This window comes from Gymnogyps californianus, chromosome 2 (assembly GCF_018139145.2).
Source record: "Gymnogyps californianus isolate 813 chromosome 2, ASM1813914v2, whole genome shotgun sequence".
In the NCBI taxonomy this organism is placed as follows: Eukaryota; Metazoa; Chordata; class Aves; order Accipitriformes; family Cathartidae; genus Gymnogyps; species Gymnogyps californianus.
The window spans coordinates 73,774,976-73,802,224 of NC_059472.1; positions in this window are offsets into that span (position 1 = coordinate 73,774,976).

The following is a 27,249-nucleotide window of genomic DNA, read 5'->3' on the forward strand; positions in this document are numbered from 1 at the left end:
CACTTTAGAGATGTATATGAAGACTGAGATGGTGTGCTTTAATTCTTGAGACATCTGTTGTTACAGCTATGTGCTGGTCTGCTTGCCTCTCATCTAATCCAGTTTCTCTTGGCTGCCCAGAAAGGACTATGATGATTATTCAATACTGTTTGCTGGAATTGCCAAATCAGTATTTAAAATATATTAGTCTTGGATATTTCCAGAATCAAGCAGAACTTGCAGTATATATGACACATGTACAGTTAAATACGTTAAAACATTTAGGTCACTAGAATTAGTTACAAGGGTTGAATGATGTAGTCTAGCAATTAGTTAATTTTTTTAATGAAGCAAACGCTTTGTGGTGAACTAATTAACTGTATAACATATCATTCATATACTCTTTATGCTACACTTCCATTCATATTCTAATAAGGACTTTTGCTGGAACAGATTTTATCTGGGTCTCTCTTTCCTATATAGTGACAGTATGATTTATTTTGAATGTTAAAATATTATTATTACATGGTAAGAGTGCCCCACTTTAGCTGTTTGGAATAGGAGATAACAGTGGGAGACACTCATGATGTTTTAGCAAATATTGGTACTTTCAGCCCAACTTTAAAGTGCGTTTCTCTTTCAAAAACTGATTCTAAAATATCCCTGTCTTTCTTAACAGATTGGGTATGTTTGCATGTGCATGTGTGCTTTGTGTTAAGAGCTATATCTGTTTCTTTGGTAATGCTTTTTTCTTCAGCTTAGATTAGGGATGTTTAAATATAATACTCTGAGTTTGAAAAATGGCTAGATATTGTAGTTGGAAATGTTATTAAACATATTTTTTTCAGTGTTCCTTAGTTTAGTGCCTATTTTCATATCTGAATTGATGTGATAAAAGATTTATCACAGGAAAAAAATTAACAATTTTTAGTTGAGTGGATTCATAACTATCTTTGCTACAGTGGTTCTGTAGAGGTCAAATTGTAGCACACTGACACATTACACATTTCATTACTCAAAAATCTTGTTGGGAGGCTTATTATTGATGTCATCTAACTGTGGTTGCTTGAATGTGTTTCCTAGCTGGACCACTAAGTTGCCAGAAAACCACTTCATCTTTGTTTCTAAGTATAGGACACATGTATTTGCAGTAGAGAGTAGGAATACTGTGTAAAAACCTGACCAGTCATGTTTGAGAATGAGGGGTTTAAATTGGCATAGGTGCTAAGCTGAGCAGGAGAAGGGAAAGTCTGTGCTGCTATGGAAGGAGATGAGAAAAACCTGGCTTGCATCTAGTGGAACAAAGAAGGAGAAAATGTATGTTGAATTCTCTGAATTGGTCAGTGCACCAAATACTGAGGAAGAAAAATTCCTTAAGCCAAATGACAAACTTAGGAGATAAATGGACATAAATTGACCATTAATACATTTTAAGCTGGAAATTAGGAGAAGTTTTCTAATGAGGAAAGGAATATGGTGGTGAAACACGAATAATAATTGTGGAAAAGTGAATTAAGTTTGAATATCTGACATGATTTCTACAATTTCATTGGAATGGGCTCTGGTATCCCTTTTCCATTTTGAGTGTCTGCAATTATAAGCTTTGCTGAGCAGCTCCTCTGTGTGTCTCCTGAACTTGTACAGAACATAGCACAGTAGGACACCAGTCTCTCTGGAGACTTTGAGGTTCTGCAAATATTAATGTGGGCAGAATCCCAATGATATATTCAGTTCCAGTAGTGAATCAAACGCATCTTCTATCTTGTTTTGTAGCAAGCTATATATAACACCTAGAAACAAATTTAGCAATAAATAACAAATAGCATGAAAAAAATCACAAAGGAGTAAAATGACATGGAAAGAATATTCAGCTGAATGAAAGGATGAGCAAAAAAATTTGCTGGTGAGTGAGAGATTTCAGTTATGAAGTCACAAATAAAGTTTTCAAGGAGACCTGTTCCATTGCTTAGGCAGTGGTTAATTGCTTTTTCTCAAAGCAACAAATTTACAGTCTCAATTTATCTGAGTATTCATGTGGCTTCTTGCAAAGGAAGTTTGTCTTAGGTGAGATAAATGGCACAGACTAAAAATGGGTGCTTCCTAAATGTAGTACTCCAGTAATTTAAAAAAGATTGTGTATTTCGTCGTGTGGGAACAGGCAGAAGCATGGACTGTTGTGAGGCTTATTGATTGCTGCAGGAGTGAGTACTTCCTAAACAACTGTATCAGTGAAATAAAAAATTTATCAAAAATGTTGAGGATTTGTAAAGAAAAATAGAATTTCTTAGTCAAAATATTAGTAAGTTCTGTCAATTTGAAAAATGGCACATGCATACACAGGTATTGCTGTTCATGCTAAGCATTTGGAGTATTATGGCTAGCTCTAGTTATAGCGCTACATAGCAGTGATATTGACAGCATGTGTTACTGAATAGTTAAGTATTCCTTATTACTTTCTGTCACAAGTCCTTTCATTTAACTAAAAGCATAAAAAAAGCCAAAAGTAAAAAAGGAGTCTTTCCCTAAGTCTACAGCATCTTTCACTTCTTATGCTTTTCCCTTTAAATACTTTGTTTTGGTACAGTCTACCAATTGCAACCATTTACTTTATGCTGGTAGCAGATGAGATGACTTGAAACCCTGGATCAGCTGAGAGCATGATTTTTTTTCAAATTCAACTGATTCCCTTTTGTGTTTCATTCTCTTCTGTTAGCTTAGACTCCTTTTCTTCCTTTTGGCTTTCAGCTTCTCCTTTTAAATTTTTCCTACTGACTCTGGACTGGTGGGTTTTGGTGCATTTTTTTTTTCCTTTGGTGTTATGCTTGGCCTCCTGGCTATACAATTCAGTATTTTTAATCTTCATCTCTGTTCCTTTCGATGTCAGTCTACTCTGTTCTTTATTTCATCTTATATAAGCTTCCTGATAGCTTCTCCTTTGCTCCTGATATCTCCTGATAGCATCTCTTTTGCAGGATTTCCCTTTTTTGACTGATTCATGATACCTTAACAAGGTTGAGTATTGTTTTCCAAGTGAATAGTTTTATTCAGTGAAAACTGCAGTTTTAGTCAACGTGAAACATTTGTGACTGTTGTAAAATTGGGTGAATACTTTTGGACTTTTAATTTTAAAAGTGGTTCCACAGCAACATTTGCTGAAATATATCCAAAATATTTCTCAGTCTGGATTCATTGGGGATGTAGCAGCATGTATAAAAGCAGTTTGGAGGAGGTAGCTGATCCTTTTCAGAAGCTTGTTGCAGTCCCAAAATTTACGAAGTAGTCTTCCATGTCTAAGAAGACAGATAAACAATGAACAAAGAGAATTTTGAGTGGATTTTTCCTGTTCTTTCCCACTGAAGCTGTTCTGTGTTAATAATTATATTCTTATACTCCAGGACATAACATGAGAATGATTGTCTGTGTAGTCAGGAAGATCTGGGTTCCAGTTCCTATTCCAATGATTGTTTAGGTAGATGCCATACAGTGAAACTGTTTAAAAGGAAATGGAGACAAGTCTGCACCAGAATAGCTTACATTTTAAAGTTTGGGGAAATGCTCTGAAGGTGCACAGTGGGGATTTGAAGCCCGCTCTCCAGAGGAATCATCTAACCAGATGTTCATAAAGTAGAAAGAACATTATAACTCTCTTCTTTGGAAGTTTTAGATACAGCTCTTAGGTGTGCAGGTGTATCTCTCTGTTCACCCAGTCCTCCACTTCAACCAAAAAAGCTGAAAATGTAATGAAATAATTTTTGTCTAAACTTATCAAAACATATGGTTTCAAATGCAAAGTATTACATCAAATCTTACTTTTCGCTTTGCCTGAAACGCATTTTCACTACTTTGGCCATTGAATTGAAAAAATCAGTCATCCATTGAGTCATAATCTAGACCAAAAAGATCAGACCAGTCATCATCTTTGTCAAATTCTTCAAGCGATGTGTCAGCAGCAGCTCTGTTGCCTTCATTAGAGCTTTAGCCATGTATTATATCAAACTCAGGTGTCTGGAAAGAAAATTAATCTCCTTTAACAACAGCAGTTGGCTAGCAATTGACTTTTAAATCTCTACCTGCGTCTAATATCTTGGCTGAGAGATCCCAGTGTGCATCCAGTAAATATAACAAGATAATTTGTTCAGTGGCTAATTTCTTATTTTTCAGAGAGAACAAGTTTGGAAAGCTTGACATTGTCATTAAACTATGCTATGATATTCTCCTGTCTCCTATTGTGAATATAAAAAACCACTTTCTATAAAATATAAATGCTTCTTAAGTCTTTTTTTCCCCATTGAAAAAACAAGGGGAAAAAAAAAAAGATTTATTCACAGAACTTGGAGGAAACTGGATTTTTTAGCTAGGTTGTTGATGGCATAAGCCATAAACTATCAAGCTATGTTCATGGGTCAGTGAGCACTTCATGACTGGAGATGTATGAAAGTCTGCTGAGAGAGTACATCACGCCCTACTCTCATTCTAACATCATTCAGTTGTTTTTGAGAGGTGAGAGATTTCTATTTCCCATACCATCCCTTTTTACTATTTTTAACACCAGCTTTCTGAACATCCTTTTTTTCCCCACCCTTTGTCCTTGTTCTTTTTTATTTGCAAAAATAGGTGACTCTGTGGAAGGAAAAATACCAAAAATATGATAGTGGCAGGATGTTGATACAGACAGTAGTTTAGATAGTAAGCTGCTCTCTCTCTGTCCTCTGCTCCTGTCTCCAAATTCAAGCAACATTTTAATTATTTTATACCTTTTGTATTTTTAAATAAGAAAGGGAAGGATTGGTTTGTGCACAAACTGAAAGACTGTAAATTAGCAGAAATTATATTTATAGTTTAGCCAGAGATTTTGTACTGAAAAACACCTTTTTGTCCCAAAATCTTGAAAATACTCTTAGAGATCTTGTTTTATTGTTGTGTACTTTAACAGCTGTGTATTGTACAAATAACTATCTATGTTACCTGGGACATGGGATTGTATGAGCCTCCCTCTTCCTAAGCAAAGCTCAGGGAGTTTCTCACTGCCAGTACTGTGACAGGGAGACCTTTGTTTATGCAGTCAGGTAGATTGAAATAACTGCCTGTATTCTGATATATTTAATTTGGTAACCAGAATATCAGATCATATTTGGATCCATTTATGTCTCATGGCATCCTCCTAATTTACAGTCTAGATGCTTGATTTTTCTGGCCACAAAAAAATACTGATTGAGGTTGGTTTTGTCTTCAGTTGTACCATTTGAACAGCTACAGAAAATGGGTTTTTCCTTTTCTGTTGTGCTTTAATATATTCCTGAACCACACAGGATTATGTTAATTATCTCTATAAAAGTCAGTTACCAGTGTTCTCAAAAGTAAAATACAGAATAGTTGGCATTTTTAGTATAATGATGGACTTTTATTTAGACATACATCAATCACAAAGGCAATGTCTGATCCACATTTAATACTTAGTTTCAGATGAGCAAAGTGCTAAACACTCACCATTTTCTGTGTTAATTGTAAAAAGTTGAAGTTCTTATCAATCATTTTAGTGAAGAAACAAAACAGGGAAGGCAGACTTTGTGGTAGGTGGGTGACATTAGGTCTGAGTCAGATTGACTTAGTTGTATGTGGCTGTTGCAATACTATTAAGAACTTGCAGACTGTGGATTTTAAAACCAGTGTGAGCCTCATTTTCCTATTACATTTTACGTATTTGCTCAGCTATTGTTGTTAGTTTAGTTAGACTGACTGCTTGACATGAGAAGAATCATGAGAGAGGTCCTGTTTAGAAGTCCTTGTAAAGTGAAGTACAGCTAATTGGTGAAAGTTATACATTAGTAAATATTCTTAAACTGATTATTCATCATCATACACATGCGCAATTATTTGATAGAATGGACTGTGCTCATTGTCAGCTATGTCCATATATGCATGGAACGATACAGAATTTTTAGCCTTAGTGTTTATTTTTAATTCTGAATAGTTAAGCCTCTAAATAAAATAGATCTGAAATATTTTGTAGGGTTTTTTTTTTAATATTCTGAATGGCAGTATCATCTTGTAATTGATGCCTCTGGTAACATCTGATTCTACATAAACTAAGCAAACTTAAAAATTGCTCAAACAGCTGCTTTGTCATCATGTAACTGATAGTTTCTGCTGAAACATCTGTTGCCATGTTGCTAAGTTTCCCTTTTTAATTATTTATGTTCGGTCTCTGTTCACAGACAGAGGTTGTCAAATTATGGAACCATAGAAGTAGTATACTAAATAATTAACAAGATGATATGTTTTTATATTTTCATTTGATTATGGGTGCTTTTATCCTATGCATTCGTTCTTCTTTCTTCTTGCAAGTTCCATGTTCACCCTCAGCTCATTCCCATCCTTCCCTTTTTTTCCCTCTTCAGTGGGGTTCCCATTTCAGCCACTGGAATTTCACTCAATTCTCCCTGCCTTAAGAGGGTTTGGGGTCAAAGCTCCATATAAGACCTAACTGTTATTTCTTAGAAGGGACACCTGAACTGACACACTGAATTTGACTGTCCCATTTGAAATATCCCAGACAGGTATAGTTCAACACCTGAAATGGTGCATTTAAGGACTACTGTCCTGCACACTCTGTTCTGTATTCTAAGTGGTTTACTTTCATGTATACAGATGTTAGTGCCACATATATGCATTCAGCTCTCATTCTGGAGAATATTTTGTGAGCTAATTGGGTTTAGGTCTAATCTCTAGGTAAGATCCAACTGATAAAAGATCTTAAATTAAAGATTTCTGCTGACTTCGGCCTTTTTGTGAAATCCCTGAACTTTTGATGATTGCAAATTTGTCTGATTCTGTGTATCTGTAGATTTTTAATGTAGCAGAAGTACTTGAGTACTGTGAAATTTGCTGTGAAATTAATGCTCATAGTTTTTACTTTAAGATTTGACAATTTGTTGAAATCTATGTACTTATCAAAGTCATTTGGATTGTCACAAAGATTTGAATTTAAGTAAGGTGTAAAAGAGCTCTTTTAAAAAGCTACCATTTGTTCAGGAAAGAGGAATAGCAGGAGGAGGTGTTGCCTTCTGTGCCAATTGCTCTGAGTTGCAGGAAGAGGGAAAGTTTCCTTCCTCTGGGGAAGGGGATGGGGAAAAGGAGAAAGAAGCCATATTTAGAGTTTCTTATGGAGCACTAGGCAAGGGACACCAGAAGGTGATACTTTGGACCAATCATCCAAAGGACAGAGTTTTGTAGTGATGGGGGACTTCAGCTAGAGCGGTATCTGTTTGGAAAGGATACAGCCTACAGCAAATTTTTGCAAGTTGCTGGTGAGAATTTTCTCATACAGAAGTTGGAGAAAGTCTCCAGGCCTTTCTGTGATTGGCTAACTACTAATTTTAGGCTTACTCTTACATTTTCAAGTGGGCAATTAAAATCTGTTCTTAGAAAACGCAGGTGAAGAATATTACATAAATAAATAAACAAACCCACAAAAAAAGCCCAACCCCATAGACTTAAAAAAGACAACTTTAACAAATCAAAAAAAAATTGATAAATTGAATCCTCTGAGAAGCAGGCACATGGGTAAACGGAGTTCAGAGTAGCTGACACTTCCCTAAAGTATATTAAGGGTGCTAACTCAACTCTTGCACTCCAGAGGAAAGAAAAGGTAGTATACAGCAAGGGAAACTAGGCCAAATTATTAACTACATGCATGAAGTAGGAACACAGAAACAAACCCTGAAAGACTGAGGCACAAGTGGAAACCTGGCTACTGGGGTAATGAGTTTTATAGAAGCTCACTGCTAAATAGCAGGGGTACATTCAGTTCCACAGAGGCCTTTCCTAGGACTGGTGCTACTTAATATTTTCATTTACAAGTTGGCTATTGGAAAAGAGAGTCTGTTTATTAAATTCATAGATTATGCCTCTCAGAAGGAAGTATGCTGGAAGGGAGCATTAGAATTCAAGATGACATTGACAACTTATGGAAATGTCCTAAAAATATGATGAAATCCATTAAGGTCAGCACAACATTTCCTGCTAAAGCAGGATTAATCAATTGTGTAAATGCAGGATAGCTAGGTAGCAGCTCTTCCAAGGCGGATGCAGGAAGTAGTGAATCACAAGCTGAACTGTGATTAAGGTGTTGCAGAAAGGGAAAGGAAAAAGCAATACTGTATTGGGAAACGTTAATAAGACTATTGTTTTCAGATATGTGAATTCATCCGCTCACTGCTTTTGCTGTCTGTAAAGCTTCAGTTGCAGAACTGCTTTCAGTTTTAGGCATTGCTATGTGAGGAAAGCATGTTGGGTTATGAAATTAAAGCCTCATCACCACACACACACATGCACACACGAGCACAAAGAAGCACAGAAACACAATGACAGGCGAGGGAACCCCCGTAACCCAGCCAGAGGCACAAGCTTCCACCGGGCTCTTCCCAGGTCTGTCACAGAGGAGCCATCAGCCCCTTGTCCCAGGGTGAAACCCATCAGGATGAGTCAATGGGACAGGTTCTCCAGAGCACCTTTTGGACTGAAGGGTGTTATTGCTTTGGAGGTATGGGCCTTGTTATGGGATGCAGGGGAAGGGCATCTTGGCATTGAACATGTCTTACTATGGGATGTTTAGGGAAGGAACCAAAAGTGGGAAAAGGGAGGAAGCTTGGTGGTTTTGGGAGGAAGAAGCTCGGGGAAATCGAGAGACAAGAGGATAATAAAATGAACCAGTTGTGTGTAAATAAGTTGCTGATCAGTGTGCTTGCCTAGCTGCACCCTGAGCCTGATCATTGCAGTCTGTACTGTCTTCCTGTTCAGCTCTGTTTTTAAATATTTTCTTGGGGAAGAGGGCTCTTTATTTTCAGTGCACTTCTGTCTATGGAGGTTTAAGTGCCAGAGAGTTGAGTTGGACCATGGGTCATAGGGGTCTGTGTGTTTGTGGTGCCAGTAGCTGGAGAGACCCAAGTGTGTCCATACTGTGTGGAGGTATATGCAAGTGTGTAATCACTAGCAAACATCAAACTGGACTAGTCGATGAGTACGATGGAGTCACATATTGGGTTGGCCATGAGTCTGGAGAGACTTGAGTGGTCTGTGTGTTGACTACTGGAGGGACCAGGAGGTCCAAGCCAGCTATTGAAGAGAGCATGGCCTCTGGGGTACGGCTTCAGGAAAGGTCATAAATCTGGGTCAGCAACCATAGAGACCTGGTTGCATACGTTTGTGTCTGTGAGTGAGGCAGCTGGGAGGCCAGGGGTCAAGGAGCCAGGTACTAGATAGACTGAATGTCTAAGGCCAGTTGCTGGAGAGATACATATTGTGTATATATGTGTCTATATATGTATGTATTTTCTGCTAATGGGCTTTCGTCCATACCGTCCAGAGAGGGGAACAAGATTAAGCCATTGGTGTTCTTTCTGTTTGTGTGAGTGCTGTGCTTGATGTTTATGTGTCTGTGTGGCCAGCCGCATGTGTATGTATATATGCATTGTGTGTATGTCTATTCAGAGTATGTGCACCACCTCGCTGCTGGCCAGGCCTGGGGATATGGAGCTGCAGCAGCCTTGCCTGTATTGAGCTACCAGATTTGGCAATTCATGACAAGTATGTTTGGAGAAAGCTGAGAGACAGACAATGAGAATAATGAGAACTGTGAAGAAATGAAAGTTTTCTGGGTAAAAAGAGAAGTAAAGGAGAAAACAGTGTACTTACTTACTATGTAAGAGGAAATACATAGAGGAGGGAAATAATCTGTTGTCCAGATTCAAGTACTTGCAGCAAAAGAGATTAAGTTTAAATGTTAGGGCAAACTACCTGGTAGATGGGAAAGCCAACACTTGTTTAGTTTGCATGGGTAAGCTGTCGAACTTCTGTCTGTAGAGGTTTTTTAAGAGCAGGTCCTACAGTCTTCAGTGAGGAATGTTGTTGATCCTGCTTTTAGTTAGGGAATAGTTATGCTTTCCTTTGTGCTTGCATGTTTTGATCTTATTTCACTTACAAATTTCTCACTTTGTTTTGATTTGACACTGGAAATATCATGTTTTATGATGCTGGATGTGTATCTGCTGATAGGAAGTTGACGATTTGTCCTGTTGGATCTCTAATGTCCTCCAGCAAGTGGGTGGATTCCAAGTCCTCTGCAGCTGGAACGCTCAGCCTCAGACCCAAGCTTTTAGAATAAGTTTTTGGGGTCACAGTGGGCTCTGACTAAGGTTTGGGTCTAAGGGCTTGTTGTATGGAAAGCTAACAGTCAGGGCCTGAAGACAGATTTTGAAGTTGACCAGTCTTTTGTGTTGACACAGCTTTTTTTAATGTTAATATAACTCTTGTTTTGCCCTTTTTCTGTATCTCTTTCCTTGGATCAACATATATTGCTTTGCAAGGTGCCCATATTCTGTGTGACTTGGTTTGAAGCAGCAGACAGATGCTTCTTGCTCTTTGATGACAGATATTTAGCAGGCTGAAGGCTATCAAGGCAGGATTCTTCCAACATCATTGGTACTTATCTGTCTCATCCCAGTAGCTGTGCTAGTGGTTCATGGTGCACTGCTATATGAAGTGGTAATTATTTATTGATTTATTTCACTGCAGAAAGCCTTCCACCTTCATTCTGTGAGATGAAAAAGGAATCTTTAAAGCAGAATGTCAGAGAAAATATCTGAATGATAACTCTAGGATAAGCCACAGCAAATGGGCCCTACTTCTAGCACTGGACAAAGGCAGAGGCAGCAGGCTACTCTGAAGCAAGTTCCCGCAGCAGACCCCTTTAGAGAGAGAGGGAGAAAAGGCAGTTCTGGTTCACATGGGAGAGAAGTAGCTGTGGAGCCTTTGCAGGATGAGGGCCAGGAAGTGAGGTGAGGGAGATCTGAATGAGGAAGAGTGAACAGAGTTGATGGTAGTCCTGTTGGAAGAAATGCAGCCCCAGAAGCACAGCTGGTCAGGGCTGCACGAAGGGGAAGCAGGCGTAGGGAGGAAGGTGAGGAATTGCTTAGCCTGGCGTCAGTTGCTGTAGGACCTCGTTAGAACACTGCTAATGCGGCTGTCCTCTGGTGGGTAGTTTCTCTTAACGTGTAGTTTTGCTGCTGCTGTCGGTCTGGAAAGGATTTGGTAGTGACTGCCCTTGGGCTGCACCTGCGTACCTCACGGAGTTTGCTTCTTCCATGTCTGCTGGACATGTCTATCAGGGCAGTCATCACTCCCATTTTCCTTCTGTGAAGGGCCTGAATATAATTCCTTCTGGAGATGGAGTCACTTCTGATTTGGTAATGGGGACAGTACCTAGAGTCAGCAGTACACGTGAATGAACAGCGTCTGCTGCAGCCCAGAAGTCAGAGGCTGGTTATAATTGAGAGAAGGAAGAGGAGGCTGGGCTTGAGAGCACACTGGGCCGTACTGAAAACAGTGACAGGAGCTGTAAGAGACACAAAGCTTAGATAGGGAGGGGTGGGGGGCACCTAAACTGTTACAGGCTGCTAAAGAACAGAAATTAATTCCACATATGCTCTTATGATTTTGTTTCCAATCCCTATTGAGCATAGCTGAAGGGGAAAAAACATGGTCACATGTAGCCTAATGCAGTGACATTGTCTGCAAAGTACACAAGAATGGAGGCTTTATATGGCCCCACTTTCTTGAGAATCATTTCCTTTCTGCCATAATTAAAATAGTGACATCAGACAGCTTGTTGCTTTACTTCACTGTTTTGGGAGTATCAAATCTCTGTGCTGCTTTGAGAATAGCAGTATGGCCTTGCTGGAGTAGTCGGAAGGTGGGCCAGGAAACATGGAAAATTGAGCTCACATCATACTCTAAAAAACTACAAGCAAGGTGCTGCATCTTTTGCTAAGACGACATTCTGCATACATGTCTTAAAAGAGCTATGGATATTAGAGTATCAATACGCTATTACAGATGAGTGGCTTTTCAGTTGCTGCCCTCTCGCACCACTTCCTCTTAACAGGTTAAGTGACGTGCTGTGGCACACTGAGGATTCAAAGGTGGTCAGGGAAGTTGATACAGAGATCATTTAAGTAATCCTATTTTGTGGTCTGTTGGGGAGAAAGCCGAGACACAGTCAGCCTCTTCCAACAGCATCACTGTACTGAGAAAGCAACAGCACTAAAGAAATTCCTGGTGGAAATCTCACTGAGTGCTTTTCTGGAGAGTTTCACATGAGAGTCCTCAGTGGAAGGACTGCTACTTGATGTCAGTAAACTCCCTAACTCTAAGTACCTGTGCTTTGTTCAGCAAGGAACAAGAAGGCAGGAGTACTTCTGCAGAGGAAGAGGCTTTGGTGTTCATCTTTGCTCATGAGCAGTCAAGATATCACTGTTATCGGGTGTTGATATTATTGCAGGTGCTGCAGCAGTAGAGAGCAAAAGTTCTCTAGCACTGAATGTGGGTACTTGTCCTACCTTTGGGAGGAGACATTGTATTGCTGCTGCAGTATAGGAGATAGGGAAGGAACAATAAAAGACACTGTGGTGTGGGGGCAGGGGCAGAGGTTCAGTTGGTCAATCCTTGTTTGTTAATGTGCACCGGAAGGGATTCTTCTCCCAGCATTGCATCAGGAGGGTTTTTCATATGTTTCTTGCCCACCAACCAGTGTGTGTTTGGAATGTCTCTTAAATCACTGCAGATGACTGCGGTCTGGCCTACAACAGCACCTACTGCCAGTGAGTATGAAAAGCATTAAATTGCAACAGATTAGTATTAACTTCCCCAGAATGCACCCTGAGGATTGCCCGAGGTCACCAGAAGCATTTCAAAGGAAGAACCTTTCTTTAGGGCAAATAATGACTTCAGAACAAAGTGTCTTTAGGTCATCTTTGTCAGCTCAAGCAGGGAATGAGAGTTAGGAACAATCCTTGCCTGGACAGGAGGGAACAGGAAGAGGAGGTGCTAAGCATGAACAAGTGTCATGTTGGTAAATGCCAGTAATCTAAGATGTAGCAAGAACTCCAGATTCCTAATATCTTATTACATCTGTGTAGTGCTTTTTTGTCTGTGTAAAATTAGCAACTGGATTTTAATACTTATCATCTTCTGTGGCCAGCAGGTTGATCTCCAAACACTGAATTAACTTTGGAGCTGGATGGTAGCTTGAGCCTATCACTTCAGGCTCCTCCACTGACTCTGAAAGCACCCATTAGTACTTTTCCGTGATGCCCTGTCCATGAAGCAACCCAGGTTGAGCCCTTACCTCTTCTTATTACTCAGCAATGCTTCATATCTCTGTTTCCTCTGTTGTGGCACGCTTAGTCACACTAAATTTCAGTGCACCAGGACAGGATCCCTCTGGATGGAGGGTAAGAAAGTTGGCCTTGGAAGCAAGTGTAGCACTGGAATACAAAAGCACTAAGGAATACAAGACTAAAATCCCAAAGCTGATTCCTTGGTGTCTTTATAGAGGAATCCCAAAAATGTTGGTCTTAGGTTCTGTCCTCATGTATGCTAGATCTCCCTTTTTAGCATTACAGACCAAATGAAACATTCTGAAATGGTTAAAATTATTAATTTTGGTTCTGTCCAGAACTTCTTTGTATTTCCTTTGTGGAGAATGATACTGGCTTTTCTTCCTGATTTTTTTTTTTTTCTTTTCAATACTGTAGGTGTTTTTTCCAAATCAGAATGCAAACTAGACTTTGAAATTTTTTGTGAAAGACACACTGCTGTTCTTCATCTAGGTCTATAAATAGTGTTTTAGTAGGTTACATAGTTTTCCTTTAGGGGCCATTCCTTCTTTCATCTATTGTCTACTCTGTTGTTAATGCTAAGGGTTGAAAAGATTTTGTTTTTCTTCTCTGAAATATCCACTCTCTTGAAAATATTTAACTTCAAGAGATATCTTACTGGCACCCCAAGATCTTCAACTTCATAAGCAGAAAAACAGACAACAAGAATATAATAATTCGTTGTCCTTAATGACTCACTTAAACAGCAGTCATGCTGGTTTTGCCCTAATTATTATATGTTAGCCATCTTTGGCCAAAAGAGCCAACTGTGAATTCAGTAAAATATCTTGCCATTCTGACTGGGAAGAGCATTTGTTTAAGTTCTTGTGAGGGCTTAAAATGTTTTGAATGCTTTATTTTCATTTTCCCCTCTGCTTTTCAAAAAGCAATTTTGAAACCATACAGAGGCTACCAATTACTTAGTAATGCAGCATTTCTGTTAACACTCAATTACTGCACCCTAATTAGAAATAAATTATCAGTCTTATAAAGACAGGTCTGGCTTAGATTCACCGTTTTGGGAACGTGTGACCAGAACAGTACTTCAGATCAGATCTCACCCATAGCATCAGTACTTTCGTATTTTTATTGGAAATATCTCTGTGCACTGCTGTTGTCTTATTTGCCTTTTTTTATGGTAGGATCACGCTGGTGGGCCAAAGTCATAATGGCTGATGGATTGAAAAATTTAGGTCTTGATACTTCTTTATTATTTCCAGCCATTTCCATGAGTGACCAATTTGAAGTAGACATTCTTCTAAGCCTTATACGATATTTCAGTTACTTTCCTTGCCTACTAGTGATGCCACACATCTTCGTGTCAGTGGGTATCACATGCCTACTTTTCGGGCTAACGTCAGTAATGAAAGTATGGAGCAAAATTTCCCCCCAGATTGATTATTTTAGTACTCGACTAATGGCTTTTTGTTTGTTCATTTTGATCTCCCTAATATGGTCTAATTCAGTTTGACTTTTGGATGTTTTCATTTCATTTTTGCCTTTTCTGACATCTTATTCAGAGCTTTCCTTGGTGATCTTTCTCATTTTCTATTCCATTTCCATTCTTTTCCATTTGGAGTTCTGCGTATTACAAATACTAGATATTCAGGTATTAAGCTGGATATTCATCTGGCTGGGTTTAAATTCTAGGGGAAGTTTTCTTCCTTTTCCTTAGATTTCAAGTTTGAGAACTTCTGCAGCTTTAACTTAAAAGGGATTCCAGATCTGATTTCCACTGAAGTCCTTCAACCTTTAACTATCACTCTCAGTTTTGTGGCATACAGGAAGTATGTACAAACTAATTTTTCTTTAATCAAAACTGTAAATATATTCATACATTCAAGTGGCATAAGAGTGGCATAGCTACCTCAATGTGCAATGCAGGTTTCTATCAGCTGAAGATCTCACAGAGCTTATCCTCACAGTAGCTTTATTGTTACTCAGATTCAAAGCTTGACAGTTCAGTCTTTGGTCCAAAGGCTCTGAAGGTCAGTGTCATGTGAGAGAAGGCAGCTGACAGAAACACAATGGCTTCCTTGAAAAGTGTGTGTCCGTTTGGTCTGTTACCAAAGAAAATGCATCTCCCCTGAGACTAGCACTGTTGTTGGCAGTCTCAAGGGAAAGGGGAAGTTCTGATTTACACTTATTTCCCTGAAAAAGGTCTCTCTGGGTAAGCATTCCATCAAGTTGGCAGAGCAGTGCACAGAAGCCTCTCCTGCTACAGCCTGTACTGCCATCTAATTACTAATTACACTGAAATCTCTGTAAATCCTCTATAAAATAGTATTCAAATAAACTTTATGAAAAAATAAAGCAAGTTAAATAGCACACTGGAAATTCCTAGAGCCTTCTGTTGATTATGCATGCAGTTATTAGTTGTTTTTAATCCCAAGAACACTACATCTTGTTGACTCATACTATTTAATAACATGCTATAATTCTTCTAGGGTGCTTATAATTGTCTGAATAGTCTTTATGATTGCTTTTTATTACTTCGTTTATGTGTAGAGCTGCATGCGTTCTTAGCGTCCATCATGAAATCTGAGCTAGGAATTGCTGAATAAAATACTTGTGCAAACGTAGAATGAATATTTCAAATAAAACCAGATAATTAACTTTTCTGGTTTTGCAATCCTTTTTATTTGTGGTCATTCAGAAGAGTGACGTTTTTCTTTTTTCCAAGCAACACTTGTGAAAACCAGAAGTTTTGCAACTAGGTATAAATACATTTCAGTGAACACATTAACATCAGAAATTCTACGGAGGCTTCTCATAAGTAGTCATGGAGTATTTTAGCATCAGCTTCATTTTGAGCAGAAATTCAGTGGTGAAAGGGCTTATTCGCAGAGATTTGAAGCTAAATGCAATTTTTAGTGCTTTCTTGGATTGACAATGTGGAAAGATCAGGAAATGGGAATTTTGAAGAAGTATAACAGAAATTTAGAATATCCTACTGATATTTTGTTTGGTACTGGCTTGAACTGGCTGAGCAGAAAAGAAACCATTCATTATGTCGTAACTGAAACAAAAGAAATGATCAGTGAAAAAACCATACATTTATCATCTTCTTATTTATAATCCAAAGATACACGTTCATAAAAACTTTCAAGAACCTGTTCCAGAATTTTTCATATGAATTTTTATTTTTCAGTGATTAGTAGATGTTTCTTATTTAGTTAGTCATTGTTCTCACTGTTCTCCTGCCAGGAAAGTCACTCATGCACTGAGTAGTAACACAGCTGTGTCAGTTGGCAGGCGAGTTACACCCCAAGCAATGGCAAAGCAGTGAGTTTACAAATAAACATAAGATAATAAGATAAATGTTGCATGAAAACTCAGAAATTAACTTCCAGAAATAAAATAAATACTGGCTTATCAATGGTGACATCCACTCTGACTTTTGGTCTTCAGAGAACCTATGTGCTCTTTTTTTAGTGAATCTCCTGATTATTCCCATTTCCTAGGCATTCTGTAAGTTTGGCAAGCAGTTTCAGTACATGTGAACTGTATTCTTTTTGCATGAAACTGATCTGCAAGCTACTGTTAAAATCTATTTTTTTAATTCTTGTTTTTCCCTCTTTTCCTCTTTTTACTCCATCAGGGCTTTCTGAAGAGGGGGAAGACCTGGGTATTTTGCCAGCCTCAATTTGGGTATGAGCCAAAATCCACCAAAAGCAGTGAGAGGCTTTCTACTGAATTCTGTAGGTACTGAGTCATGCCTCTAATTCTGTGAAGAGTATCACAACATAAGCAAATAAATTTGTATTGAGAACAAAAGATGTATCTCACATCTATTGATATATTTTCAGTAAAGAATAAATCTATAGTTTAATTGCAGAGCAGTAAAGTGTGATTATAGTATTATTGTATCCAGCTAAAAGGGATGTTTACATCTGTTTTTTCAGTAGTAGAATTTTGTGAGATAAGTGGATTGTATGAAAATAGAAGAAAAAAAATACAAGAAAAAAACCCTGAGAAAATAAAAAAGAAGTACTTCACTGCAGCTGCTTGTATTGTTTTATGGGCAAGGCTAACTAGTATTTAAAGGCTAATATCTTGAAATGAACTCAGTTATTTTATTGAGCACTGAGTGTTTGTAAAGACTTTGGAATGAAAGTCTCCTTTAATGGATATATCATAAGTATGAAAGGTGCTGTGCATGAGGCTACCAGGAGATGATTTGGAAAAGTATAGCTTGAGCTTTTTCATTCAGAGCCCTATCTGAAGGTATTCGATTGTCTGTGAGAAATAAAGGAGGCTCTGGGCACTAATGGGTTTGGTCCTGAAGAGTAAAAGAGTAATGCGTGTTCAGCGGTTGAGAAATTAAGGCACTGTCTAGAAAATTTATCTCGCTTACTGCCAGGCTTCCAAATACACAGAGGATTTTGGGAACAACCTGACAGAAACTCCTGAGTGACAAGTCAGAGGATGATTAAGGGATGAATTAAGACACACGAGGCCAAACTGTGCTCCTGATCACTGCTATGGGAACGTGCAAAGGCATCTCTGTGCAGGGTTTTGTAGACAGAATCAAATTTGCTCTGCCTGTGTTGCCAGATGCATTCAAGCTGATTTTGCGCTACAAGCTGTGAGACTGTGGGCTTAAGATGAGGTCTTAAGCCTGAGGTGAAATCTATTAATATTTCAGGCTTCAGAAGTTTGTGGGTTTTTTTGGTTGTTGTTGCTGTTTGAATTGTCTACATCTGCTTAAGGTTAAAGTATTAAAAATAAAGCCTTCTGTCACCCAGTGTTATGTCCCTGTCTAATTTCTGGCTACCACCTGGAAAGGCAAAATAGAACGAAAAGGGATAAAACTGAAATCCAAAGCTTCCTACACTTCAGACTAGTCTATGGCTAGCAGAAATAGGCATGATTGTTAATAAACAGAAAAAAAGAAAAAAAAATACACACGTGTGTATGTTTTGTTGACCTTTGTTTCTAACTCTTAATGACAGGCCCTACCATAATATTATAAACACTGTACAAAGGAAGAAATGCTCATATTTCCTCTGAAGTTATGCTTAGAGATATATTCCTGGAACAGTTACAAAATGTTTGTGGGCAAAATACAATGATCAGTGGATTATCCCTAGTTTGTTTTTCATGTCAGCTTTACTCAAATTACTGCAAATTCTGAATTACTTATTCCAGATTTACAGCAGTATGTAAAACAAAGGAAAATGAAGTAGTTAAACTTTGCTATTAGTGCAATGTGTCACTCTTACGTGTTTGTCATTTCATGTCACCACAAGATCTGAGAGAAGTGTATGGCCTTGACAGATACTGTCCTTTGGCAATTTCTTTAAGAGAGGTAGATGATGATAGGTTTATTAAGACTGAAATGGAACAATATCCCTCAAGAGCTGAACGCTGACATTTATTAAGTGGTTGTTTTAAAACTAAATGTTAGCCTTGACATGTTGCTAAGTTTCTATGAACTTCAAGCAATGCAATTTCAAAACAAAAACTCCGCAACCTCAAAGTAAGGGCTGGGATGAGCAGTGACCTGGCTTTGCAGAAGGAGTTTCCAGAATATTGGCAATGAGGGAAATACAATTCTCAGTCACAGGATGTAGCTTAGGGCCTTCCAGTCCCGCATGCCTCCAGGTGAGAAGAAATAACACAAATAGTTTTGTGTATTCACCTCTCAGTTTCCAGGTAAGAGAGGATTGGATTATTGTTCTTTGAAGATGTGGAGAGACAAGATGAAAGTGCAAAATGGGGGAGAAATGAAGGGGAAAGGCAGGGAAACTGTGGTTTTAGTGTTCAAGGTAACCAGGACTCAGAAGAGGTGATTTTTAATGCCAGGCTCTGACAGCAGCTTCAGCAGCTTCAGCAGTCACCGTTCCCCTTCAGCTTCTCTGCTTCCTTGGTGCTGTCTGCTCTCTAAGAAGAGAACTCCTCTGAGGCTCAACTCTTTTGAGATCAGTTATTGAATACATAGGAAGGAGGGAGAACTAGTGACGGCGATGGGACAGATTAAGAAGGGTGAGATGAGTGAGCAGAGAAAAATAAGACTCAGTTGTGAAAGTGCTGATACAAACTGGGAAACTGAGTGGCCGTGACAAAAATTTTGGAAAGGAGTGAGTGTTGATGGAGGGTGAAGGTGAAAACCTAAGCAATTAGCACAAGAACTGAGAAAAAGTGAGGGAAGGAGAGACTGATGAGAAGGAATATTACCAATTTTTGAAAACCAAGGGTAATGAACAGGAAAAGAAATAGGAAAAAGGGGAAAATTCACAAAGAAAATTGAGTGAAAGTAATGAAAGTTAGGAAAAAATCACACAAATCCCAAATTTTGTTAAATATTTTTATTTAAAACTGCCTTTTGAACAGTAGCAATAGCAACATGTGGTGTCCTTTATTTGGTGTGTGAAGCCCTTCAAGGGCATTATAGTGAAGGATTAAAAGAAGATAAGCTGGCCAGGATGGGAAGGATTCACAATCCATCTATCATTATAGAAATATGAGCAGTGGAAATAGCTTTCCTATTTTTCTAACATACTTATGTTTTTGTGTAGGTATCCTGACTTTTGGTAACTGTAAAATGTAAATAACAACAATCAATTTTTGCCTTTGAGCACATTATCTTCCACCTGATTACTGTCTTAGTTGTCCTCTTGGAAACATGTAATTTGGGAAAATTAAGCTCCAATAGGATGCTGTCACTGACACAAATGGGAAACATTCGACATTGCAATGAAAGCTTCAGTGCTTCTGGGAAAACGTGTCATGAAAAGTGAAAAACTGTGCAAAATGTTAATGCCAAGTCTAACCATACCACTTAATGGTATGATGGTAACAGACATTGGTATGTTTGAAAACAGCGTTACATAGCTGACCTAGCTGGGACCAGGGGCTGCTTAGTCTTGAAATCCTTTCCTGCCTTCAAACTACCTTCAGCATGAATTCCTGTCTTACGCTTATCATGGCTCATTGTGTAACTAATAAGTGAATAATTAGACAAAATATAAATTGGGACATTTCTGTGATATTCTTTTTTGATTGAAGGATCCTCTCATTTCTTGGTTTCACAGTGAAGATGACATTCTTCTTTATGAGTTCTTCTCCTTCCTTTTTTGCCAGTATTAAAGCTGTTTTCAGACCAGACCAGAAGTCACTTTTTTCTTTTTCAAGGTTTGTCTGCTTCTTCACATGTGATTATTTGTGTGACAACTTTTCGGGTGCCTGTCCAAGTATTTTTCTGTTCATGCAATCTGTTGCTGGCTGTGGATTTCCATCTTAGCCCCATCATGTAGCTGTTTGGAGTACAGCCAGTACAGCCACTTCTGCCTGTCAGTGGACAAGGTATTTCTAGAAGTATCAGCTTCAAAGCTCTTGTATGAGATAACACCTCTTACACAAAGAACAACTGACAGTAAAATAAAATACAAAGACTTGTAGAGTCTGCAAAAGCTTTTCTCTCTGACAAACAATTACACTGCACTCTCATGTCTGTTTTTTAAAAGCGGTGTTGATTCTACATTTTGGTAAACATTTTTATGTGGTGACATTATAAGCATGATGGTAGCGGGTCTGAATGTCTGATAACTTTAGGCAAACAAATTTCCACAACTATGCTTAAATCATTGTGGCTTGATCAACAGATCTTACAGTTGACTCTCAGTGTTGTTTTTAGGACAATTTTTATCATCTTTGCTCGTACAGTGGACATTGAGGTTCATATAGTGCCTGACTAGTGACTGACTAACATCTGTGCTTGCGAAGTATAAAGTATTATAACTGAGATATGCCATATGAAAGGAAAGAGAAATCTGGGCCAAAATCAAAATACTTTGTGAGAAATATAGTTGTTCAGCTCATGTTCCAGAAAAAAGTATTTTGGATGAAGACCCTTATTTTAATTTCCACTGATTTTTTTTGAAATCTCATGCATTAATGAAATGTCAACAATTATAGTGCAAAGATACAAACCATCCAACTGTAGATTTACCACCCCTGCTCACTTCTTTAGTTAGTTCATTTGAATAGCACATGCACCTAATTGCTTCAATATCAGATTTAATATGGAACAAACGATACATGCCTGAATGCAAGTCTCTGCATTAGATCTCCCTGTCCTTGTGGGTTAAGTATGGTAGCACAATAATTACTAAGAAATCAATTTGTCTGTAACTGCATGGAGTTGGCTTTTAGCAAAGTTTTCCAGACTACTTCAAAGAAGGTAATATGTTCATTGAAAATAATGGATTTAGTTCTACATTTTCTTAAGCTTCTCTCCAGGCAACTGCCTGACAGTTTAATAATGATGGGATATTATTTCATGTTCTGCATTAATATTTTTAGCACCAACATTTCTAATGATTGTCTTTTGTAATCACTCTGTGAAAAGTTTTCCTGAAATATCTACCAGGTAAAGGTTTTTTATTTCTTTTTTTTATTGTTTTCTTTTAAGATGGATTTTCTTTCTTTTGCTGTTCAGAGTAATTCACACAAATTAAGAAGTTATTTTTAACTATCGAAACAGCAGGTGCATTTCTGGAATACTATTGTATGTTAGCCAGACCATCTTTACTTACTCGACAGCCACAAGGAAAAGAAATTTATTTTGTTTTACCCTATTAATATTCTTCTTGAAGAGACAACGGAGGTTTTATTTTCACCTTACAGATCAGTTCATTTTATTCTTATGAACTTGAACAGGGCCATCCTCAGACCTGAATATGTTCCCTGTTTCTTCAGGGATTACTTCTTGCATGAAACTTTGGCAGAAACAGGTGATAAATGTTCTTTTGCTGCCTCTAGAACCAAGGCTTCATGGAGGTATGTATTCCCAAGCCTTGCTTCATTTTTGGATCTGGTATAGCTGATGAATTGTTAGGACCTCTGGCAAAAGGCATTAGTGTCAGACAACAAGGGATTCACACAGGGAGCCTGGACGGAAGGTTAGATCTCTGTACTGTGGATCCAATCCTGCCTGGAAGATAAGGAAAGGTCTCCCTAGCCAATACAACAATCCAGAGTGACTAAGAAGCCCACTTTCAGTGTGTGGCATGGAGATTTAAGTTGTGCAAATCTTACTCGTATTAATGGAAGAAGTACATCTCAATCTGTGTGCATTTTCCTAGAGCCTTGTCCTCAGCTGTCCGTTACCATCATGGAGAGACAGAGTTGAGAAAAGAACATCTGTGTATGCTTTGCAATGTCGATTGACAACCTCCATCTTCTGAAGTCCACTTGCCTAGGTGACGTGTCCCCTTACCAGCAACTGTGTTTGGTTCTTTCAACCATACTCAGAAGAGGAGTGCTCCTCAGTGATACTGAAGACCAGTTTAGGTATGAAAATATGGTCAGATCTGTAAGTCCATTGATAGGTTAGTACAGTACTTCAGGGTTTTGCAGAGAAGAGATGACAGTAGAATGCCCACTTGAAAAGCCACGTTATGAAGCTGTTGCAAGTATTAGCCAGATGTGAGGCTTTCTGATGTTACCAATAACATGTCTTTCAAGGGTAGGAACTTCAGGTTGTTTTTTCTAGCAATAATGACTTCTAAAATACACTTGCATGTCCATGAAAACTCACGTTTGAAATGATGCTCATTTTCACTCCTTTTTTTCTCTGGGAGAATTGGATCCTGCTTATTTTATATTTATTCATCCTCCATGTGACCCAGACATGGCTCTTCTTCAGGTATGCTTTTACTGAAAAAATAAAGATGTGGAAGAAGGAGGCATGCCTATTGTAGGTTCACCAGTTTGTATTGGTGCAAAAGCACAGATGAGGTTGCTAAAAGTAAACAACGCACCTATAGCCCTTTTGTACTCTCTTACTTGTATAGGCTTGCCTTCTGAGAAGCATGTCTATAATCCAGCGTACTCAGTTTGTGCCTAAATTTTGCACTTCTGCCTCTAAAACTTCTGCTCCCTTCCTTTTTTTAATTTATTTTCTGATTGGCCTCCAATTGCAAGTTCAGAAAGCTCCCACAGGTCCTGTGTCATATTGGTTGGCTCCACGTGGATATCTAGTATAACCCAGAGTATCTCAAATGCAAGAGACCTGTGCTTTGGCACTTAGCCTATGCCCACCGTGCCCTGCTTCTGAGATTGTCATGTTTCACTTTTCCCAGCAGTAGCAGGTAACTGCAGTCTTTTAGGCTGCTTCCCACAATAGGAGAAATCAGTGATGTTGAGACTTGTTATTTTTTGAGTTCAGCAAGTTTTATGTATTGGCATAGCAAAGTTTACGTATAGCTGGTTATTATGCCACATTCCAAGTGAGTACCTCTGCCATAAGAACTGATTTGAATTAGACACAAGGCAAAGAGCACATTTTCCTGCTTCTGGCATAATGCTGTTTGTAAGGAGGACAGTGCTACACAGCTTAACCCTGTAAATACCTCTTAGCAACATGGATCATCTTCCCATCTGAGGAAAGAAAATCTCCATATAGTAGCTTTTGGTGGTCCTTGTCATACTAAAAAACCTTCCTCATCTCTTCTTCTGAACTGTTTTCCAGCCTTCTTAATTTATTTTCATTAGTCAGGCATCTTTTAGCACATCACACTTGACCTTCCTAGATTTGCATTAAGCCTTTTATATTATAACATTTCCATGTATTTATCTGACCTCATTTCTCTTCATGTTCTGGTAATTATAAAGGTCTAAAGATTTTTTCTCTTTTGCAGTATTTTTCTTAATCTCTTACATTATTTTCATGTTGCTTCTTATATAGTGTTTTTTCTTATACAGGCTAACCTTCATCTATGCGCATCTTTAAATCCATTATGCATAATACTATGAGAACTGAAAAAAATTCTCTTGTATATAAATTATTAACATTAAAAGGCCATGTTAGCTTAAAAAGACTAATTGTACTGCTGTGCTTTCAGTCTCTCCTGTGTAAGTCATTGCATTTCCTCAGTATGACCACTGCAAGCAATAGAGAACAAGTGAAAATGGGCAAAAATTGAAAAGTGACTGACTAAAATTAAACCTCTAAATCTATATCTAAACATCTATAAAAATGTCCTAATTTTTAAAGCTGAGAAGCCATTCTTGAAGTCATTGGAGCACAAAACTATCTCAAATTCAGGCTCATTGGATTTAATGCTCTCTTATTGTTAGGAAGTGAGGGTTTTAGGATCCCAGTTTTTAGCTTTCTAAAATGCTGATCTGTGCTTCTTCTAGAAGATGTACCTATGTGGTGTTAAGCAGACTTATCAAAAGAAAAACATCAAAAGAATGTTATTGAGCAATATTTTAAAAACTGACTCACTGATACTAAACAAACAAGTATTTTGTTATTACTCATTCAGTAAATAATAATTAAACAGTGTTCTTCTGCCTGGCTATGTTTGTCAGGTATGGAGGTGCCTGCCTCAGGGAGCAGCACATTCACTTTAATACCTCGGGGCACGTGAGATTCAGTCTTCTAACAACCACAAGCTGTAATGGCAGCCGAAGTTTAGGCTGCCCACAGATGCCATCTGTCTTTGCAGCAAGTGCCACTGGGATCCCTCTAGTGAGGAACCAGGACTTTTTTTTTGTTGTCTGTCACTGGCCACCAGATGAGAAAGCAGCTGGACCATTTCTTTGCTGCTGGTGTATGCCCGGGTCTGTGGAAAGGCTGTATAGGGACTCACTTCTGCGTGCCTTCCACAGCTTCCTGCTTGCCCTTGATACTTCCATCTCATTCATCCATCATCATGGACTTACGTGAAATTGGTGTGGACAGCTAATGAGTTTAAACTCAACTGTGCACTCAGGTCAGTATTTGATAGGCAGCAATATGTATCCTTATATTTTCAATGCCTATGTCATGTGATAACTTATCAGTGAATTATGTATAGTGTACTTATCGGTCATAAAGTGAAGGAAAAATAATATGGAAATGAACTTTGCAGCTGATTTTTGAAATTCTCTCATGCTTGGAAGTTCATAAAAAAAGATTATCTGAACCTGTGTGGTGTTTTCTTTTTTGGAGAAGTTGCTGCTTGAGAAAGTTGGATTTCTTTTTTTCTAATTTTTGATAAAAGTTAAGCTGAAAATAAGATAATGTGGTATGAAGCAAGTTCTGTGCTTTAGGGAGCTCTTTATTCCCACACTGTATACAGTAATGGAATTGCAAGAAGTTTATGAAAACATGACGTAAATTAATAGTAAGTGCAAAAACTCGGGGGGTAGGAAATACTTTCCTTTTTTTAATAAAAGAACTCAGCAGGGACAGAATAAGCTGACTTTTTGAAGGCAGCTTGTCTCATTATTCTGTATCTAGGTGAAGATGTCTCAGACTAGACTTTACATGAGCATGTTTTACTTGCCGAAACAATTAATAGACCCATGTGAGTTACAATTGGAACACTTGCACTATTCTGACAGGTTTTAAAATGCAATTTGAATAAACTTTTTTGCATTAATTTAGCTGTAAATCAGATGTTACTTTTCACAGTTTTAGTTCTTATACAACCTCCTGGGCTGGGATTTGGACTATTTTAATCCTGTGCTGCAAAGAGTTTAAGTAAGGGTAAACGTCATATTTATTTCTGGAGCTCTCACTACTGTAGTAGCTAAATGCTCAAAATGTTTTTAAAAGGAATTAATGTACTCAAATTTCAGTCTGATCAAAGCTACCAATAGAGCATCAGAGTGTTCTCTATTTTTTACCCTACAACTTCTTTCTCTACTTTTAAGGAGTTTGGGCCTTTCTGAGTAGATCAGATAAGAATTTTTCATCTAGGTTGCTTCAAAGAAAGATGTGCATTATTACACAGATTCAGTGACCAGAGAATCACAGGTTGGAAGGGACCCTGGAGGTAGTCTAGTCCACCTCATATGCTCAAAGCAGAGTCAACTAAGCCAGATTGCTCAGGACTGTGTCCAGTCGGGTTTTGAATATCTCCAAGGATGGAGACTCGGCAATCTCTTTGGCAACCTGTTCCATTGTTCAATCATGCTTAGAATAAAACATTTTTCTTATGTTTAAATGGAATTTCTTGGGTTTTTTTTCAATTTATGCCCAGTGGCTCTTGTCTTGTCAAGGGTACCACAGAGGAGAGTCTTTCTTCATCTTCTTTACTACCCTCCATCAGGTATGTATACACATTGATAAGATCCCCTGTGAGCCTTCTCTTCTCCAGGCTAAACAATCCCAGCTCCCTCACTCTCTCCCCATGTATCAGCTGCCCGGATACCTTAAATATTTTTGTGGCCCTTCGCTGGATTCAGTCCAGTATGTCCAACTCTTTCTTGTGCTTGGGAGCCCAGATCTGGACAGAGCAACCTCATCAGTGAGAACAGAGGGGAAGGATCACCTCCCTTGACCTGCTGGCAACACTCTAATGCAGCCCAGGGTGCTGTTGGCCTTCTTTTCTGCACGGGCACATTTCTGGTTCATGTTCCATTTGCCATCCACCAGGATCCCTGGGTCCTTTTCTGCAAAGCTGTTTTCCGTTAGAGCTGCTTGTCCCCCAGCCTGTGCTGGTGCCTGGGGTTATTCCTCCCCAGGTGCATGACTTTGTATTTCCCTGTATTAAAGTTAATGAGGTTCCTCTCTCTTTTCATTTCTCCAGCATGTCCAGAACACTGATCTGGTATATCAGCCAGTCCCCCCAGTTCTGAATCATCTGTAGACTTGCTGAGAGAGGATGTACTCTGTCCCATTGTCTAGGTCATTGCAGAAGATACTAAACAGGATTAGTCCCAGTATCAACTACTGGGGTACACCACTGGTGACTGGTGTCCAGCTGGACTTTGTGATGCTGATCACAACCCTCTGAGCCCAGCAGTTCAACCACTTTTCAGCACACCTCACTGGCCACTTACCTGGCCTGTGCTTCATCAGTTTGCCCATAAGGATGTTATGGGAGAAATTGTCAAAAGCCTTACTAAAGTTGAGATAAACAACATCTACTGCACTTCCCTAAGCCACCAAGCCAGTCCTCTCATCATAGAAGGATACTGGGTTTCTTGAGCATGATTTCTCCTTCATAAAGCCTTGCTGATTACTCCTAATAACCTTCTTATCCTTCCTGTGTTTGGCAATAGCTTCCAGGATCATTTGCTCCAAGACCTTCCCAGGGATCAAGGTGAAGCTGAC